We start from the raw sequence: 19643 nt of genomic DNA, 5'->3' as shown, positions 1-19643 counted from the left end.
AAGCAACGCCGATTTCAACTGGCGAAAGGCGCGTTCGCATTCCGTCGTCCAGACGAACGGAGCACCCTTACGGCGTAAGCGATGAAGCGGAGCTGAAATGGAAGAGGCGTGGCGCACATATTTATGGTAATAGTTCATTTTTCCCAGCACACTCTGTAGCTGCTTCAAATTCTGCGGCGAAGGCAAGCACGGAGGTGCTCTGGACTGGGATGTATGCCTTGGGCATTGAGTACATGTCCCAGATAGGGTAAGTCACGAGCAAAAAACACACATTTGTCCTTCCGCAAGCGAAGACCATTTTGTCGCAAGACCTGAAATAATGTTCGGAGATTGATTAAATGTTCGTCTTCCATCTTTCCAGAGATCACAATATCGTCCAGATAGTTTGCTGCAGTAGGGACCGACGCACAAACTGTTTGTAGATATTGCTGAAACAATGCAGGGGCGGATGCACACCTGAATGGCAGTCGTTTGAATCGGTACAAACCAAGATGCGTGTTAACCACCAAAACGCGCTGGGATTCTTCGTCCACCGGTATTTGCAAGTACGCATCTGCTAGGTCCAACTTCGAAAATTATTTACCCAGGCACAGTTTGTCAAAAAGATCTTCCGGGCTGGGTAACGGAAAAGTTGCAGTCACTAGCTGGGGATTCACTGTTGCCTTGAAGTCCACACAAAGTCTCAATTTTCCGGAAGGTTTTTGCAAAATTACTAAGGGTGATGCCCAGAGAGAAGCCTGCACATGTTCAATTACACCTTGTGATTCCAAATCGTGTAATGTTCTTGCGACCTCATCATGCAATGCGTGGGGAACATGGCGCGTTTACTTCCAGTTCCAAATGTGCTTTATAGTTCTTAGCGCAATCGAGGCCCGGTGCAAAAATGTCTGCAAATTCTTCACGTAGACGAGAAACACTGGCTGAAGGCACAGTCTGGTTCGCTGATAGGACCTGATTTACTATAGACAAGTTAAACAACTGAAATAAATCGAAACCAAACAAGTTCACTGCAGAAGAAGAACGAAGGACGTAAAATGACAAAAGTTTGGTTTGTCCCTTGTATGTTGCAAGAAGGCTGCACTGTCCTAACACAGGGATCGCTTGTCCGGAATAACTACGTAACTTAGCATTCACGGCACGCAATGGAGGTGTGCCCAGCTGTTTGTACGTATCTTGATTGATCAGTGAGACTGCAGCTCCGGTATCGAGCTGGAATGGTATCACTTTGCCGTTAATGTCCAAGTCCACAAAAATTTATCTTCCTGCTGATGACAAGAGCGACTGTCTCGTGCAACATGAACTGACACTGGTACAGAATCACTCGCGACTTGACGGGAGTTCCGGCGATGTCGACGCACACTATTTGTGGGACGAACACAGTCACTGTGAGAGAGAGTGGCACTGGGAGGAGTGGCATGAACTATATGAATTTCCATGGGCGAAGCGTCGCGAGCCTGAGTATCCTTGGTTCGATTCCGATTCCGGCGCGAAGCAAAGGGCCTGGAATGGTTTTGAGTGTCCGATCTGAGCTTTTTCTGGCAAACACTTTGAACATGTCCTTTTTTATTACAGAAAAAGCAAATAGCCTGGCGTGACGGGCAATTCTCACGTGAATGTCTAGTAGCACACCGCGGGCATGATTTCACTGCAATTGCTTGCTGGCGCGGTACACGTGGCTGAGAGCCAGGCGGCTTTGGCGCGGCCGGGCGCGAGGACTGTTTACTGTTCCATGCAGCTCTTCCGGCGGGCTGGTTAACCTGACACATGGGTGGCGAAGTTTCAAATGATTCCTGAGCAAAGTCAAGTGTGTCCTGCCGATCCAATACGTCCATTACTTGTTGAAGGGAGGGATTGACTAGTTTCAAAATCTGTTCCCGTATACGAACATCAGAAATGTTCTGTGCAATTGCATCACGCACCATAGTATCTGAATAAGGGAGTCCACATTGACACTCAAAAGCACAATCCCTAGTAAGACCTTGCAAGGTTGCAACCCACTCCCGATTAGTCTGACCTGCCGTACGTTTTGTTCGAAAGAAGGTATACCGTTTCGCAACTACATTGACTGATTCTTTGAAATACGCATCTAATGCAGACAAAATTTCTTCGTAGGACAGAGTTGCTACGTCGCGTCGGGGAAACAATTTGACTATCACACGGTACGTTTGGACGCCGACGGACGAAAGGAGATAAGGCTGCCGCTCATTACCTTGAATTCTGTAGGCGGCGAGATGGAATCCAAATTGGCGTGACCACTCCGTCCAGCTTTCCAGTGCCGCATCAAAAGGACGAAAAGGTGGTGCAACTGCGTGTTGTGGCTGCGTGAGCGGTGGAGCGGCGGCTGCCGCATCGTTTAGCATTGCACGTTGACCCTGGACGAGCTGTCCAAGGGCATCCAGTAAGGCCTGCGTCTGCTGATTCAGTAAGCGATAAAATTCGGACAGTACATCTGGAGAATGTGGCGAAGCCATTACACAAGTAAATCAGGGCAGTATAGTTACGAACGCGAATTGGGCTCGTCGCCAACTGTTGTGGACTGGCAAGACAGCCAATCCACTAGGAGGAAGCCGAAAGGCACGCGTTTAAGCTCATGCAGGCTGGCGTGAGGTCTGGAACAGGTCAGGGATATGAGACTAGCAAAAATAATACGTAGCTGCTGGAATACTTAACTTTAACCCATAATTGGTGAACATCGCTCTTGACGGTACATGTTTTACAGCATCATTAGTAACTGGTAATGGCGCCTTGCTAGGTCATAGCAAATGATGTAGCTGAAGGCTATGCTAACTATCGTCTCGGCAAATGAGAGCGTAATTTGTCAGTGAACCATCGCTAGCAAAGTCGGCTGTACAACTGGGCGAGTGCTAGGAAGACTCTCTCTAGACCTGCCGCGTGGCGGCGCTCGGTCTGCAATCACTGATAGTGGCGACACGCGGGTCCGACGTATACTAACGGACCGCGGCCGATTTAAAGGCTACCACCTAGCAAGTGTGGTGTCTGGTGGTGACACCACATGTATTTTTCTCCTACTCCCTGCTTCCTAGAAGACAGAGAATTTGGAGCCCTATCGTTGATACCGACCTCTGTTCTCTTCTGAGAATGGACGCACCTGTGTTCAGTTTATAAATTCCTTCCCTTTTTAAGAGCAGTGTGCCGACTTCGTATCGCCACTCCGTGCTGGGTGGACACCCACTCGAATATAGCAGGAACAGTTCTCACTGGGTGATCTTAAAAAAGTGAGAAATAGTGAGAGGGAGGACGGCACTTCTGATCATGTCACGTGAGTGAGTGCAGCGTATTGGCTGTGATAAAGACATAGCTGAAAAGTGGGAGATTTGCACTAAAGTGTTTAAAGACGGTATACGCAGAAAGGCAGCCAACTGGCTAACGTTATAAAGCATTTCCAGGAGAGAGAGAGAGACAGTTAGTTTGTTAAGAATAATATCATTGACTAGCGTTTAGCGGAATTTTATCGTTGGCAAAGGATAATTTCGGGGATTTTGCAGAGAGGTGGGAACAGTGAGTCGTGTCCAGAGGAGATTCGGAGTTGAGACTCGGTAGAGTACATTCGAGTTTAGGTCTCCGGCGAGTACATGGGTGTTTATGGCACAGTCGAGTACGCTCTGGGACAGAGCTGAGCTTCTGACTTCAGTTTGGTCGGAAGACAGAATTAACCTGACGACGACGTTCTGACATCCAGCCCCCGATGTTCCGCTGTCGGCAGCTGATTACATCATATGCAGCTTCCCACTTTCCAGTATGCAGATTATGGTGAGAACTTACAACATCGGTGAGACAGGGTAATGGAAGTTACTGTCTGTAGGCGTGATGTTTCGGTTGATTATGTTCCGCAGCTTCCATATTCGTTCTTCAGTGACTGTGGGGTTATTAGTGATCAATGTAGTTGTGTTCTTTGTGTCTGGTAGCCATACACACTACAGGCTAAAAGAGAGCAGTCACTGAGCGCCTCCGCTGATGTGACCATTCGCAGATGACTTGCGGGATGACGGTCATTCCATTCATTTATCCCATGCCGACCTTCCTAAAGTTATTCAGTTGCGAGGTAAAAATTTTTTCATTCTGAGTAAAGTGTTAAGTTTTGTATTCTCTGCGCTTTATCGACCTTATTATTGTAACACTTCTGACACTAAATGTAAGTGGGTTTTCTCTTTTGATGCTAGTCAGTTGTCAGGATGAGCATTACTGCGAAGGACATTTGATTCTAAAGCATTATGACAGGGTGAAAATACGAAATAAATTAATTTTTCTCTCTTAGCAACATGTGGGCAGGGTGGGTTCTTCCTTGGCTCGGGTGTGAGGTAGAATGAAACAGCATTTTTACATAAGATAACTTTTATTGAAAGTTTTGTACGACTGTTTCCTTGCTGGATGTTGTGGCTCGGAGAGCGGCAGCTGTGTCGTTTGCGAAGCCTTCTGCTGCGGCAGCGGCGGCGTCTGATTACGCGTGGCGGTGTGTATGTCGTGTCGCCGTCTCGCCCAGTTGACTGGAGACGCGCATCGTGCTGTGGCCCGTTTAATTATTGAGAACGAAGTCGTGAATCGGATGGTGATACCTTGGATGTGGCGTCCCAGTGTTTCTCTTCTCTAAGCGGCCGCGTGTATCAGGTTTGTGCGTCGGCCAGCGGAGCAGCGCGGCGGGGGAAGGCCAGTGTCCCGAACTCGAACAACGGACTCCCGCTTGCCAGTCTTCGGCGGTCAGATCTTCATCCCAACTCACAGGTGACTGCTGATGTGAGGCCGTCTCCTTCCCGTCCTCACGAGTCATCCGGGTACGTAAAAATCAGACTTCAAATACTTTTTATCTTCTGTCTTCTGGCGCCGAGGCTGCTGCTTGCTATTCCATTACAGTGGCGGACTTGGTGCGTCTGTGTGTGATGTAGTATCTTATTGCATGACGGTCTTCAGCACCGAAACTGACTGAAAACTACTGCTACTCTCTCTGTCGGGCCCACTGCGTCTCGCGTATTTATTCACTTCAGTTCACTGGAGGCGAACGACTTCACGGTCATTGCCTCTTCTGTCACGTTGAAAAGCTTATCGAAGAATCTTCTTAACGTCGGTCATTGGCTCTTGGAATGTAGGGGAGGGCCTTGATCACATGTGACAATTGCTAAACACGTGTCCCGGTCGGGCGATGCCCTGACGGCTGAATCGACAGCTTCCGCTTATGTGGAGAAGGCGATGGCTTCTCCGGAACGTGCTGACTTCATGGTCATTGGCGCTTCTGTCACTGCTGCTCTGCCCGCTGTTTCCCAGTGTGTAATTCTTCTAAACTAAACTAAGTTTTTCATTTATTTTCTGATTTCTACTTCACTTCACGTTGAGTTCTCTAATTTATTTACCTATCTTAAATACCACTCAACAGTATATTCTGTCCTTAGTCCAGTGTTCATGTGTGTGAGCGCATAAACGTCCGTCATAAATTGTGCTTATTTTGGACTGCTCATTGATTTAGTTAGTTTAATGATTCCCTTTTATTATTTCGTGAGAATCCCAACACCTGGGACTCAGTTGCTAGAACCACTCTTTCCCACGTCGTTTCCGCTCTGCGACAGTTTTCATTACGGCATCTATGAGGAGCTATCTGACTACCGGGAGCTCCCGCGAAAGTGGACCATAGCTACAGTCAAAAGAGCATGCGGAAGGTCTCAGTTGGCTTCTTACAGTATCAAGGAACAGTTAAAACAGTTATGGGCTATCTTGCTTCAAGAAAATATACAGCAGCTGTATGAAACCCTTCCCGACCGAATCAGAGCATGCATCTAGCTCATTTGCGGAGGTGGAGGAGGGGGGAGGGTGAGGGGAGGAGGAGGGCGCGGGTACAGACTGGTAACTGGGCGCATAATGCAAAGTCCTTTGTGATTTTTATTCGACGTTTTAATCATTGATATGACATCACATACTCTCTCAGCTAGTGAATTTTCGTTTCGTTTCCTACTCCCCTTTTGGGACTCTCATATCTGACCACTAGACTCGGAAACGTACACCACGAACAGTCACTACACCACCCCCATCTGATTGTTGTGCACACCAGCCGTCAATTTCACTGCATCACCGTCTACACTACGTGATCAAAAGTATCCGGACACCCCCCAAAGACATACGTTTTTCGTATTAGTAGCATTGCACTTCCACCTACTGCCACGTACTCCATACCAGCGACGTCAGTAGTCATTAGGCATCGTGAGAGAGCAGAATGGGGCGCTCCGCGTATCTCCGGAACTCACGCACTTCGAACGTGATCGGGTGATGGCGTGATACTAGTGTCATACGCCTGCAGGCGAGATTTCCACGGTCGTAAACATCCCTATGTCCACTGTTTCCGATGGGATATTGATGGGACACCTACAGCACATAAGCGCACATGCCGACCTCGTCTGTTGACTGACAGAGACGGCCGACAGTTGAAGAGGATCGTAATGTGCAATAGGCATGTGTAACCCACACCATCACACAGGAATTCCAAACTGTATCAGGATCCATCGCAAGTACTATGACAGCTAGGCGGGAAATGAGAAAACTTGGATTTCATGGTGAAGCGGCTGCTCATGAGCCACACATCACGTCGGTAAATGCCAAACGACGCCTTGTTTGGTGTAAGGAGCGTAAATATTGGACGATTGAACAGTTGAAAAACATTGTGGTGAGTGACGAATCACGGTACACAATGAGGTGATCCGATGGCAGAGTGTGGGTATGGTGAATGCCCGATTAACGTCATCTGCGAGTGTGTCTAGTGCCAACAGTACAATTCGCAGGCGGTGGTGTTATGGTGTGGTCATGTTTTTCATGGAGGGGGCTTGCACTCCTTGTTGTTTTGCGTGGCACTATCACAGTACAGGCCTACAGTGATGTTTCAAGCACCTTCTTGTTTCCCACCGATGAAGAGCAATTCGGGAATGGCGATTGCATCTTTCAACACGATCGAGCACCTTGCACGGTCTGTGGCGGAGTGGTTACACAACAGTAACATAACTGTAATGTACTGGCCTCCACAGAGTCCTGACCTAAATTCTACACAACTCTTTTGGGGCGTTTTGGAACGCCGACTTCGTGCTAGGCCTCACCGACCGACATCTATACCTCTCCTCAGTGCAGCACTCCGCTAAGAATGGGCTGCCATTCCCCAAGAAAACTTCCAGCACCTGATTGAACATATGCTTGCGAGAGTTGAAGCTGTCATCAACGCTAAGGGTGGGCCAACACCATATTGAATTCCAGCATTACCGATGGAGGGCGCCACCAACTTGTAAGTCATTTTCAGCCAGGTGTCCGGATACTTTTGATCACACAGTGTAGTTGTGACTGCCTGCTTCTGACTGCCAGTCAGCTGCCACTGTCTGGCAGGCCAAGGGAATAAAAATACCGGGAAACCAAAAGACGTAGTACGTGCACCACTTTGTGGTTGAATACCATGTTCAGCAACTTTATAACAAAATAATTCCCTTAGGAAGAGCTCAGTTATTTACAAACAGTAACAACGAAAATAATATGACGTACTACATAGCTCCAATAAAGCAAATTATTAAGTACATTCTGCATAAGTAGTAACAATTAATGATTGATGAGTGATTTAACTACTCACCTTGACAAATGTCTCAATTCACCATGGAATAGAATCAACACTTTCTTTTCCTTTTTAACTACTTTTATTTATTTATGTATTTATTTTTCAGACTGCCATATCCTGCTAAAGCCACTCATTGACGATTGCATCCCGCAGAAATATCAGGTTGCAGGATATTGTTCAACACTGCTGTCGTCATCTTGGAAGACAGGGGTGTCACAGCATAAATCACGAAGATATAGAGGAAGGGAAAACAGTTGGTCACCATGACCGTTCAAATAACTTTCTGGTACACGTTCATGATAACCGTGTATGGATTCATGCTAGAAGCTACATCATCACAGAACCACTTAACAGAGTGAACACACACCGCCTGCTAAACTTCTGATCTGTTTGTCAGTGTACTGGACGCCTTGCATCGTTTAAAAGGAGCCAGTCGCTACTAACCGTACCACACTACTCAACTCCAGCCAGCTACTGTCTAGTTCCTGTGTTGTTTCACCCATTCAGGACATAGAGTTTTACGTGTCGCTGTGAGTAGCACCTTTTTTATAGTCATGAGTCTCGTGACTGGTTTGATGCGATCCACCAAGGACTCCAGTCCTACTCTAACCTCCTTATTTCAGAATGTACTTGCAACCACGCCCATAGTTATTTGTTGGAGGATTCCAATATCTCTTCCCCTACAGTTCTCGATCTCTACATCTCACTCTAACACATAGTGCTTATTCCTGATGTCTAAACCGTATGTTCCATCTTGCTGTTCCTTCTTCTTATCATTTTCCGTGTGTTCCTTGCCTCGCCGATACTGCACACAACCTCTTCAGTCCTTATCAGTCCACCTAACTTTCAACATTCGTCAATGACAACACATCTCATTTTTTCCTTTTCCTGTTTTCCTATTACCCATGATTCACTACTACAATGCAGTGCTCTAAACGTATTTTCACAGAAATTTCTTCCTTACATTGAGCTCTATGTTTGGTACTAGTAGACTTCCCCTGACCTGGAATGCCCTTTTTGCCAGTGATAATCTGCATTTTATGTCCTCCTCGCTTCGTGCGTCATGGGTTACTTTGCTTCCAAGATAGCAGAGTTCCTTACATTCGTCTACTTCGTGATCGCCAGTTTTTGTGATAAATTTCTCGTTTTTTTATTTTCGTTTCTGCAGCTTCGCTTTACCCTGACTCTATACTCTCTACTCATTAGACAGTTTATTCCTTTCAACAGATCCTGTAATTTTTCTTCACCATCGCTGATGATAGTACCATCAGTGAATCATATCTTTGATATCTTCTCATACTGAATTTTCCCACTCTTAAATGTTTATTTTATTTCCTTCGTTGCTTACTCTGTGTATACACTGAACAGTAGGGGTGAGACACTACATCCCTGTCTTAGACTCTTTTTAATCCGAGCACTTCGTTCTTGGTCTTCCAATCGTGTTGTTTCATCTCGGTTCTTTTACGTATTGTATATTTTCTGTCCTTCCTTACAGCTTACCCCCGTTTTTCTCAGAATTTCGATTGGAACTTTTCCCGGTCGACAAATCATATTTTTCTTCACTCTTGCTTTCATTATCAATCGAAACGTCAGAACTACCTCTGTTGTGTCTTTACCTTCCGCACCTTTTATCTTTCTAACTGACACTCGATTTTCTTTTCTATTCCTCTCCATATTACTCTTGTCAACAGCCTGGATGCAAGAGCTGTTAAGCAGATTACGCGGAAGTTCTCTCACTTACCTGCGCTTCCTATCTTCGGGACTGTTTGGATGATATTTTTCTGAAAATCTTTGCCGGCCGCTGTGGCCGAGCGGTTCTAGACGCGCTGCTGCTGCGGTCGCAGGTTCGAATCCTGCCTCGGGCATGGATGTGTTTGATGTCCTTAGGTTAGTTAGGTTTAAGTAGTTTTAAGTCTAGAGGACTGATGACATCAGATGTTAAGTCCCATAGTGATTAGAGCCATTTCAACCGAAAATCTCTCGGTGCGCAGCCAGTGTCATAGACTGTACTCATCAGCTTCAATAGTTGTTTGGTTGCCACTTCCCTCAATGGCTTTAGAAATTCCGATGGAATGTTTTGAAGCCCTCCTGCATTGTTTGATCTCAAATATTCCATGGGTCTTTTAAATTCTGGATAACTTATGTCATCCATATCGACTCTCATTTCTGCGGCCATCAAGGAACCCGACGGGAAATATGCATTGTATTCTGTTCGTTTCAGAATGTTACCTTATGTCTTCCATGTCGACTCTCATTTCTGCGGCCATCAGGGAACCCGACCGGGAATATGCATTGTATTCTGTTCGTTTCAGAATGTTTGCCTTCAGTTCGACTGAGGAGGACCTGCATTCACTATCAGCTGCAGTTTCTATTGAAGATTAAACCTTTTGTCCTTGACAAGATAGGACAGTCGTCTCTGGTCTCTTTCATTTAGGATCTTTACACGATCACTGTTGTTACGCCGTATTACATGACAGCGAGTGGTGTACCTTTGCCACTAGACACTTTGGAGGGTCCGCACAAATGCACCAACAAATCTACAACTTCTTTCATGGTGTGAGCTCGGTCACGTCCATACACGATAGCCACATTTGTCATTTTGAGTTCACCTTGAACTACCTTGCTGCTACGATACCATACTATAGATTGTGTATGCACACCACTTCACTGCCGCGACTTAAATCAGAGATGAAGGATCAAATGAGCATCTGGTACTAGATGAACACTTCTACTGCGCTCTAAAACGCCCAGTGTGCTCTTATATTGTGGTCTTACACTACAAATTGGCTTAGCTACAGCCTAAGGGATTGTTTCCCGAATTAATCTTCCACTCTGCAGCGGAATGTGTTCGTTCTGGAACTTCCATGTAGATTAAAAATGCACGATGAGTGTGACAAAAGTAATGAAACAGACAACACTGTGAGTGATCTCGTAACGAGGTGGGTTCATCCCTTCCCGATCCTCAGCCCAAGTTTCAGCTCCGTACAATCATCACGCGATTGAGAGCGCCATCAGTGAACTTGTGTTTTTGTTCCCTTGTTACGAAAATGGAACAGCGGAATTTAGAGCACCGCTATACGATCAAGTTTTGTCTTAACTAGGGGAATCAGCAAGTGTGACCTTTGAAAAATTGAAGCAAGCCAAAGGGGAAACCTCCTTATCAAGATCACAAGTTTTTCGCTGGTACAAATCATTTTTGGAAAGCCGAGAACACAGCATTGCAGCCATGTCGGAGTCACATGAAGAGATGGTGGAAACCACAGAGAATTTAACAAAGAATGCCAATAAGATTGGACTGAGGAATAAAATGGAAATTATTGAAATGATAGAAGTATCCAGAGAAGTCCGTCATAATGCCCCGTCGCAAGTTGGAATATGGAATACAACCAGAGTGGAAAATTTTAAATACCTTGGCACCTGATTCAACAGCCTTAATGGCATATAACAAGAAATTAATGACTTATTGTCAATGGATCTAAAATTTATTTCAGTCTGAGGAAGATAATGTCTTCAAAAGTCTGTCAGTTAATACCAAACTTAAAGCCTATAGTTCAGTGATAGTGCCAGTATTGTTAAACGGGACATAAACGTTCAAGAAAGCATAAAGAGAACCTGCTGATCTTTGAAAGCAAAATCATGTTAAACATTTTTGGGCAAATAAGCGAAGAACACACATGGAGACGGGAAAGAATCATTAACTGTACCACCGAAGAGAAAGACCTCGTCCAATTGGAATACCAAGGAAGTGATGGGAGGATGATGTGCAGAAGGACCTTCAGCAGTTGAGTGTCGATGAGAAATGGATCCAAAGTGCACAACATCGCTATCTAAGTTGTCTAAGAGATCTTCAGGGTCCATGATGTCCGATATTTGTGTATGTATGTATGATAACATGTTGAAGATGAACCTCGTTCATGGAGACCTTCAGATTTAAAAACCGACTAAAGTGCGAACGTGTGCCTGCTCCTGTGCGGTGAGACAGACTTTTAACCCCGTTAAACACTTTCACCGTACTACAAATTCTGACCGAAGTTTTGCGTATGCAAAAGGTTGGATGCTGCATCATGATATAATCCCATATCACATGGCCACTTCCATTATGAAATTTTTGACCTCAAAAGGTGTTCCTGCTGTTTCATAGCTCCCCTATTCACCTGATCTGAAACTTGCGACTTTTTTCTTTTCCCTAAATTGAAAAATGTCTTAAGGGGCTCCGGAAAGGCTCAAAATCATGAAAAGTTCAATTTTTACTTTTTTGCGTTTTCTGAATCTGCAGACTATTACCTTTAAATAGATATATAATTTATTCAATTCCGAAGACTACAACTATTTTTAAATTTTTTTTGAAATGTGTTCTACATGGGCGTGACCCACTGTGGCGCTATTAAACTGCTGTCAAATGGTGTTATTATTAACGTCCGTGTTCATAAGGTACATTTTAGTGATGTGAGATAAAGTATGTGTTGTGGCTAAACCTATTTTCAGAGACTTAGCAGCACCTGAACTGTTGAAAAAATGTATTCACGGAAAAACTCAAAACCCCAATGAAAGTGTAAATAGTGTTATATGGTCGAGAATCCCCAAGACTGTATTTGTTGGAATAGAAACACTTCACTTTGGTGTGTATGATGCTGTTTCGACTTTCAGTGATGGCAACATTGTAAGGTGCAAGGTATTTAGAAATATGGGAATGAAGATAGGTTCTAACATGGTACGAGCGATGCTTGCTTTAGACAAGGAACGCCTTCGGGCTGCAGACAGGGCTGTAAAGAGTCTAGAAATACAAGCAAGAGTAAACAGGAGGAGGAACAAGAGGAAGCTGGAGGAGGAGTTTGCAGAGGATGAAGATAATCCATCCTATGGACCTGGAATGCACTAAAAAGTTAATCCAATCTTTGTCGCTCGATTCCCAAAACTTTTATTTTCTCATACTAATTACATGTTTTCTAAGGATCTTCCAAACATATTTGTTTCAAACTTTCAGTAAATGTTACACAATACCTTCTTCATAATTTAACACAGCCTTTTTCCAAAAAACTGTATATTTTTGAATATATAAATAAAAAATTTCAAAAAAATGTTGTGAATTTTCATTACAATTGAAAAAAAATCATCTTTAATAACTGAACTAAAATTTTGTAAAATCCCTGTGTTAAGTTGTAGCCCATATTCCAATAAATAATCTGTAAAAAGTTCAACTTCCTACCTCAAATACTTTGTGAGGAAAGATGTAATTTATAAGCGTTATTTTAACATTGCAAGTATAGGGCGTTCCGGAGCCCCTTAAAAGAACGTCATTTTCTGATTCTGGAGAATATTCAAAAGAACGTCACCGGCATGCTAAAGGCCCCACCAATTGCATTCTTTTCAGTGCTACTACCGGCTCTGGGAACAACCAGTGTATATAGCTGCTGAAGGGAACTGATCTGAAGAGGACAATATTGCTGTTTGGATAAAATAAAAGGTTTGGTAGACAATAAATCGGTCTCATAACTTTTCTCATACACCCTGTATGTAATGTTGTAATGCTTTAGTAACTGATCATGTCTGCCTTACTTAGTTTCGAAACAAGCGTGCTATCTTCTTACGGAAGAAGTTTGCCTCGCTGAATGTAACTCGCCCCGTTGGTCTCCTGTTTATCAGCAATTTACGCTGTCTTCTTTCCTTATTCGAGTGCTAAAAGTTTATGCAAGTGTGGCATCCGCTTCGTGCGTGGAAATTCGAGAGTCCAGCGGTGTGTAGACGATGGGCGGTTGTATAAATCATCGCATCGGTTGGCGCGAGCAGGACGGCGTGTGATGACCTTCCGCTCTGTAGCGACACCAGTTTGTAGCAGACATCAGCTCGAGTTTATTAATGTGTTGCAAAGTTAAATTTTGTCTCTTCCGTCATCTTTGACGTGAACGGTTTTCTTATGTATTATTCAATATACATTGAGCAGTAAGTGCTGCTTGATGCATTTGGTGATTTTATAAAACTCGCTCCAAGTTCATAAACGTTGACATTGTGTGTTGTACTGACAGTTCAGCATCGTAGTACACTGTAGTCCGCTTAGTGACTTCTGTAATTTTGGAACTATTCCTAGCACGTAAATTTTGTATAAAATGTGCAGTACATCTGAATGGTATTTAGTCAGTTGACATGACAAAACATTATACGTGGGAGCTATACTCTTAAAGAAAAGATTAAGTCATTCGTTGTTAGTTTGGTCATTGAAGGATTCACCATTAGCAAGTGGCGGCTCACTATCTACGACTGCACGAGTTATTTCCCACTTTCGAACTTTTTGGACTTCATTGACTAGCATAAGTACCCCATCGACTTAGCCAGACACTTAAAAGCTGTAAAACTGACGTGTGTGTAAATTTTATTTAACAATTTTGCAAATTTTAACAGCATAAAATAAATAAATTACGTCATTATATTCGTCAGCCATTCTGAATACGAATCTATTGTGCTTCTGGGTGTTAAGTTTTGATCAAATTATCAACGTAATTAGTTTTAGGATAACGTTTACAAAACTCGTTTTTCCTTCATTACCCTCGTGGGGACGTTTAAATTAATAATGTTAACGAAGTAGTCGACTGTGCTGGTGGCGTACTCAACAGAGGCCAAAAAAAGTCGAATATCGGAAATAGTTCGCTTTGTCGGCAATTTTTATACAGTATTTGGAGGGAGTGCCATGCACTCACGAAATATATACCAGAAATCCTGACTAATTAGGGACGTGTGTCGCGGTTGAGGTGCGTTTGAAGGTCATTTTTGTTCGTTTATCTTGAATAGTGCGAAAACCTCAGCTTCCAGCGAAAACATATTCCATTTCAAAATTTAACGACATCAATTTGCTACAAAAATGTCCTGCTAACGTTTTCTGTAGGACTAATAATTTTCGCATGGCGAGCCAGAGAATACAGAGTTCACGCGTTGTTTTTGAAGACTACATACCTAATTGCGGGTTGCGTAAAACGACATCGGTAGGGGCAGCTGAATATATCTATTCGGGGAGACGGCGGTTTAAATTACCTTCTTGTCATCCAGATCTAGGTTTTCTGTGAGTTGCAGAAATCGTTCATGGCTAATGGTCGTATGATTCCTTCTGAATGGGATGGTCAACGTCCTTCCTCAATCCGAGTTTGTGCTCAGATGACTTCGTTGTCTCTAGTGACCATCTTCCTTTGCGCGAAGTTTTTTCCGGCCATACCGTAACGAGTTGAGACAGAGAGGTTACACAATGAGATGGCAAATAATCTGGGAGGGGATTTGAAGGTTCGGCATTTGTGTTAACCCATGAGCAAATTCTGAGGAACTGGGGACTGCAGAATTTCTGTGATTTGTTTAAAACAAACTTTGAACGCCTGTCTCTGTCTCTCTCTGTCACACACACACACACACACACACACACACACACACAGAGACGGTAACTAGCTTTTCGATTTAAATGGCAACCTCTAAAGACATTGAAATCCAAACAGCTTGGCACATTCGCGCTATTTGACTGGTTAGAATTAGTACCCATGTAATGTAATATAATGGATCGTGTCAAGTAAAGTAATACGATACGTCACCCCCCCACCCCTTCCCAATAACAAATCGCCCCAGAAACTTTATACCCCAGAAAAACTTTTAGCTGTTACATGTATCCTCTTCAGCGATATGATGTTATATAGTGTTTACTGTGGCTGGCGAATCTTTTGGATTTTAGGCATCAGACCAGTCTCAGGACTGAAGACCACAACAACAACAACAATCAGGGACTTAGCCTATAAATTGCAAAGCACAGGTGTGCCAACACCTTGCACCTAAAAAAGATCACTGGCGCTGGGGAATTAGGCTTAACTCTCAAAAAAGCGTGAATACATCAAGAAGTTTTGATTTAAATGTATTTGTCGCTGCCAGATACTTCTAAAAGCTAGTCGCCTTTTTGCTATCATAGGAGCACTTTTCATTCTTATAAAATTTGAACCAATTCTCAAAAGTTAGAATCATAAGTGGGTAGCGTAAAAATAGTTCCATTAGCTGAGCATTAATTTCAGTCCAATTAACATCTTTTGCAAAACCATTTAGTTTATTCGCACAATCTGCCGCGGTGCTAGCTATAGTTCATTTTTCAAACTTTGCTTAATATGCTGTAACAGTTACTGTAAGATAGATGTTTGAATAGATATAAAAATGGTCGCTGTTCCCGGCTACATCAAAAACTTTTCGCATGTTCCTAGCTCAAATAGGAACAATTTCCCCCCCCCCCTCCTTACCCCTCGCAGCCTTCTCTAACTCATTTGTTACAGGGCTTCCGCGGTGTAACAACACTGTCAAAAGCATCAAATACGAAATGTTACCTTTGTAAGCACTACGTTGGATGAACATGAAACTGCTTGGTTTGCTTCTGTCAGCCAGTCACAGGACACCATCTGTGACACTACAAAAACATCACTACTGTATCAGACGAATTCATACACTGCGTACTCTTCCCCATATTCTAGTGGAATTTGCGTATTAAGCTTTAAGTGTATCACTTTTCCGAACAAATTATCGTCGAACGTAGTTATTCCATCATTTTTAAACCCTGTTGGATGCACATCTTCGAGGCCATCGTATTTAGATACAATGCCATCATCCTTTTTTAACCAATCCTAATGAAGTTGGAGGGTTATAAACTGATTTTTTTCGAATGTATAGTCTAATGTAGTAATTATTCTTCGATCAGTCATTTTCTGTGATTCAACAAATGGCCACTTACCAGTTTATTTACAGTAAATACTAATACCTTTTATTCTCCTATCTTATAAAGATTTTTCCTTACACTGTGTAGAAAATAATTAGGAAAGCTTGGTTTCGCCTCAGTAATGGCTTGTTGTTCTTCCAGTACCAGTTTATATTCTTCCTTCGTGGCACTGGTTTCCCCTAAATATTACAGTTTACAATTTTCTTACCTATACCATTTCCTTCCTTCTTTTCTTTGTACACTAACTGCTATTAAAGAAGTCATTTTTGTATTAGAGGATAATTTTTGTCTGTTTGACACACTGCTTCTTTTTCTTAAGACCTGTGTCATTTAGCAAAACATTATTTGTGGGAACTGATATTATGTTATAGATATATTTCACGGTATTGTAGAGAACAAAGTTCTGGGTTTAGAAAAATGTTTCTCCAGCTGTAATATAAGAAGACTGATCGATTCCATAAAGCGCCTTGACATGTGTCTATGAGAAACTTCGAGCTCTCCCTTGGCTAGAGAAGATTTATATCATTCTTTGTACTTATAAAAACTATTGATGTAACAATAATTTTCTTTAGTTTGGGTTCCACAACCGCTAAGATTTCGTTGAAGGTTAAAACAATGGTTCCACTGTTACTGTAAAATTTTTCAAAGTTAAAAATTTATACCCGTATCGGCATTTAAGTCATTGTGAAGTAGTAACAGCATTTAGATGCCCGTGAACTACATTTCTGTACGCAGTACGTCATCATTTTTATGTAATTACATCAGGTTTAATTCAAACATTTGACAATTTCTCTATAACACGTACGGCTGTCAATATTACAGAATGTCAATAACGACATTACTTCTCGAAGCAGATATCACCGAAGTGCGTCTGCTTAAGTTTCTGTTGAAGCCCATGTACACCAAAGTAGAAACGTAGTCAGTGTAGAAATGCATCTACCTGCAAGTATCACTTGACAGCCGAAGCAGAATGTTTTCAGTTTTAAACTAGTTTACAATCACAGTGAAACGTAGTTTCGACCCTCGATAATATTAATTTCATAAACATTTGGTACACATTTGTTCTGCAACTAGCTGAGCAGCACTGCCCGGGTGTGCATTTATTTCTATTGTCCCTCTTCCCCCTTCCCCCGCTTTATCCGTCACTTCTGCCTTCCTCTCTGTCCACATCTTCTCCCCCCCCCCCTCGCACCCCCGCCTCCTTTCTGCCCACCTCCACCTATCTCCGCTCTCTGCCTATCTCCTCCTTACTCTGTTCTCCTCCTACTCCCCCCTCTCTCTGTCCATTTCGTCCTCCTTCCTTCCTCGGCCCTTCTCCTCTTTCTCCCTCCCTCTGTCCTCCTCTTACCTTTCACTGTCCATTTCCCTCTCCCACTCCCTCTGTCCATGTAATTCTCTTCCCTATGTGTGTCCATGTAATTCTTTCCCCCTCTGCCCATCCATCTCTTCCTCCCTCTTGTTTCTCCACTTCTTCACCTTCACCCCAAAGAAGGTTGTCGGTTTTTACGCCCCCTCCCAACAGTACTTCTTTCCGGGTGGTAATTAACATGTGCACCAGGTTTGGTTTAAATCAGTCGGGATTAGGAAGATATTTTCACCCGCAGCTTTGGCAGAGTATGAACATGTTACATACTGTATGTCTCAAACCAATTTAACAAGTGTCACACATATTTGTAGCTAGTCTGACCCCCTAGTTTCGTTTTCGTGGGGCTCAATCTCTGTGGTGTCATATCTCCTGAATTATGTGTCTTACAACGATTAATTTTGCAAGTATATCCAATGGAGTATGTAGATACTGTCTGCGAAACGCGTTGCGAATAACGTTAGTAGCAAAGAAGTGGTATATTAAAACGTCAGGTAAAATGCGCCAATTTTTCACGCATCAGGGTGTGTGTGACATCATATACTCTGAAGTATGTGCCGTACAGCGACATATTTTTGCAGTTATCTTTAGGAATATAGGTTAATGCTGTCTGCAAAATTTGTGGTGAACAGAGTCAGTAGAAGTAATAAATTAAAACGTTACGCAAAATGCTACAGTGTTTCAGAAAACTCAGTTTTCTGACTCCACATATGCTAATTATGTGTCGGAAAATGATATAATTTTGTAGGGACATTCAGTGGCATCTGTGGATACTGCCCGCCAAACTTGTCGCGAATAGGGTTAGTAGCAGAGAAGTAACAACTGTAAACGCCATACATGACGTCGCAGGGCAGCAACAAAATGTTTCGTAAAGGCTTGTAATTATGTATAAAATTTGTAGGAAGTCACTAAGTGCTATCATTCTCAAATACTGGATGAATGAAACCTGCGAATTCGCCCGTCGTGAGCTACACTACTTTCTCGCCCTCACCAACACAATTAAATTTAAAACATATGTGGTTCTTACCCCCGTATCGATTCTCCCCACACTGTAATTGTTATGTGTGTCAATTTTGGCTGAAATCAGTTATGTGGTTTAGGAGGAGATGTGGAACATACATACATACATAGATGTTTATAATACCTCTTTTTCTTATTCGCTGGTCATATATACTAGAACAACAATTGCTGAAAAATTTCAATCACACCGATACAAGTGACAGTTCATTAATGCTGTTCTGTGCTAGGCAGAATTGGGTGACACTTTAAAGCACTCTCTGTGGACAATATTGAACAAAACGTTAAACCTTTTCATAACGCTCTAAAAATCATATCCTTTCTGCAGCTCTTCTCGCGATAACTTTCCACTCTTCCTTTATTTTATTTTCATTTCGTCTTCCTTAATATGCACTCTTTCCTTTGATCCCAAAGCAGGCCGCCAGTAACGGCTTCTGCTGGGTGGGTGGGCAACGCTTGCGTCCAGCGTACAACTCTTGAAGTTTGTCTCCGGCTCTTTTTTACGCATGAGATACCTTTCATGGAATTCAGACGAATAAAGCGCGAGGCATACGCTGCGTTTCTGCCGGAACGGTTCTGGACTTTGCCCGAACTCTTTCGCGTAGGTCGTGCTTGGTTAATTCATTTTATCCATTAGGGTTTCTTTCTTTGAAGTTACTCAGTTGGAATTATTTAGAGGTAGAATAAATAATATTTATTACACGAACAGTATTTGTATTTTATTCACATTACCACGAAAATCGGAAGTGATAGCCGCACGGGAGAATTTTATTACTGATTTTGAGAAGTACGTACAAGAGAAGAGTAATTAGAAAGGCGATTAATTGCAGTCAACAACATAAAAGTTAGTCCATTTCAATTCTGGCCTTGTTTGTGCTGCTGAAGACAGTCTGAGCAGCCAGGAGAGCTAGGAATCCTGTACTGTACGTAAACTTTGCAGAGTGAAGTTG

Source organism: Schistocerca cancellata, chromosome 1 (genome assembly GCF_023864275.1).
Source record: "Schistocerca cancellata isolate TAMUIC-IGC-003103 chromosome 1, iqSchCanc2.1, whole genome shotgun sequence".
In the NCBI taxonomy this organism is placed as follows: Eukaryota; Metazoa; Arthropoda; class Insecta; order Orthoptera; family Acrididae; genus Schistocerca; species Schistocerca cancellata.
The sequence above is the reverse complement of the archived record's forward strand: the minus strand, read 5'-3'. Positions refer to the sequence as shown.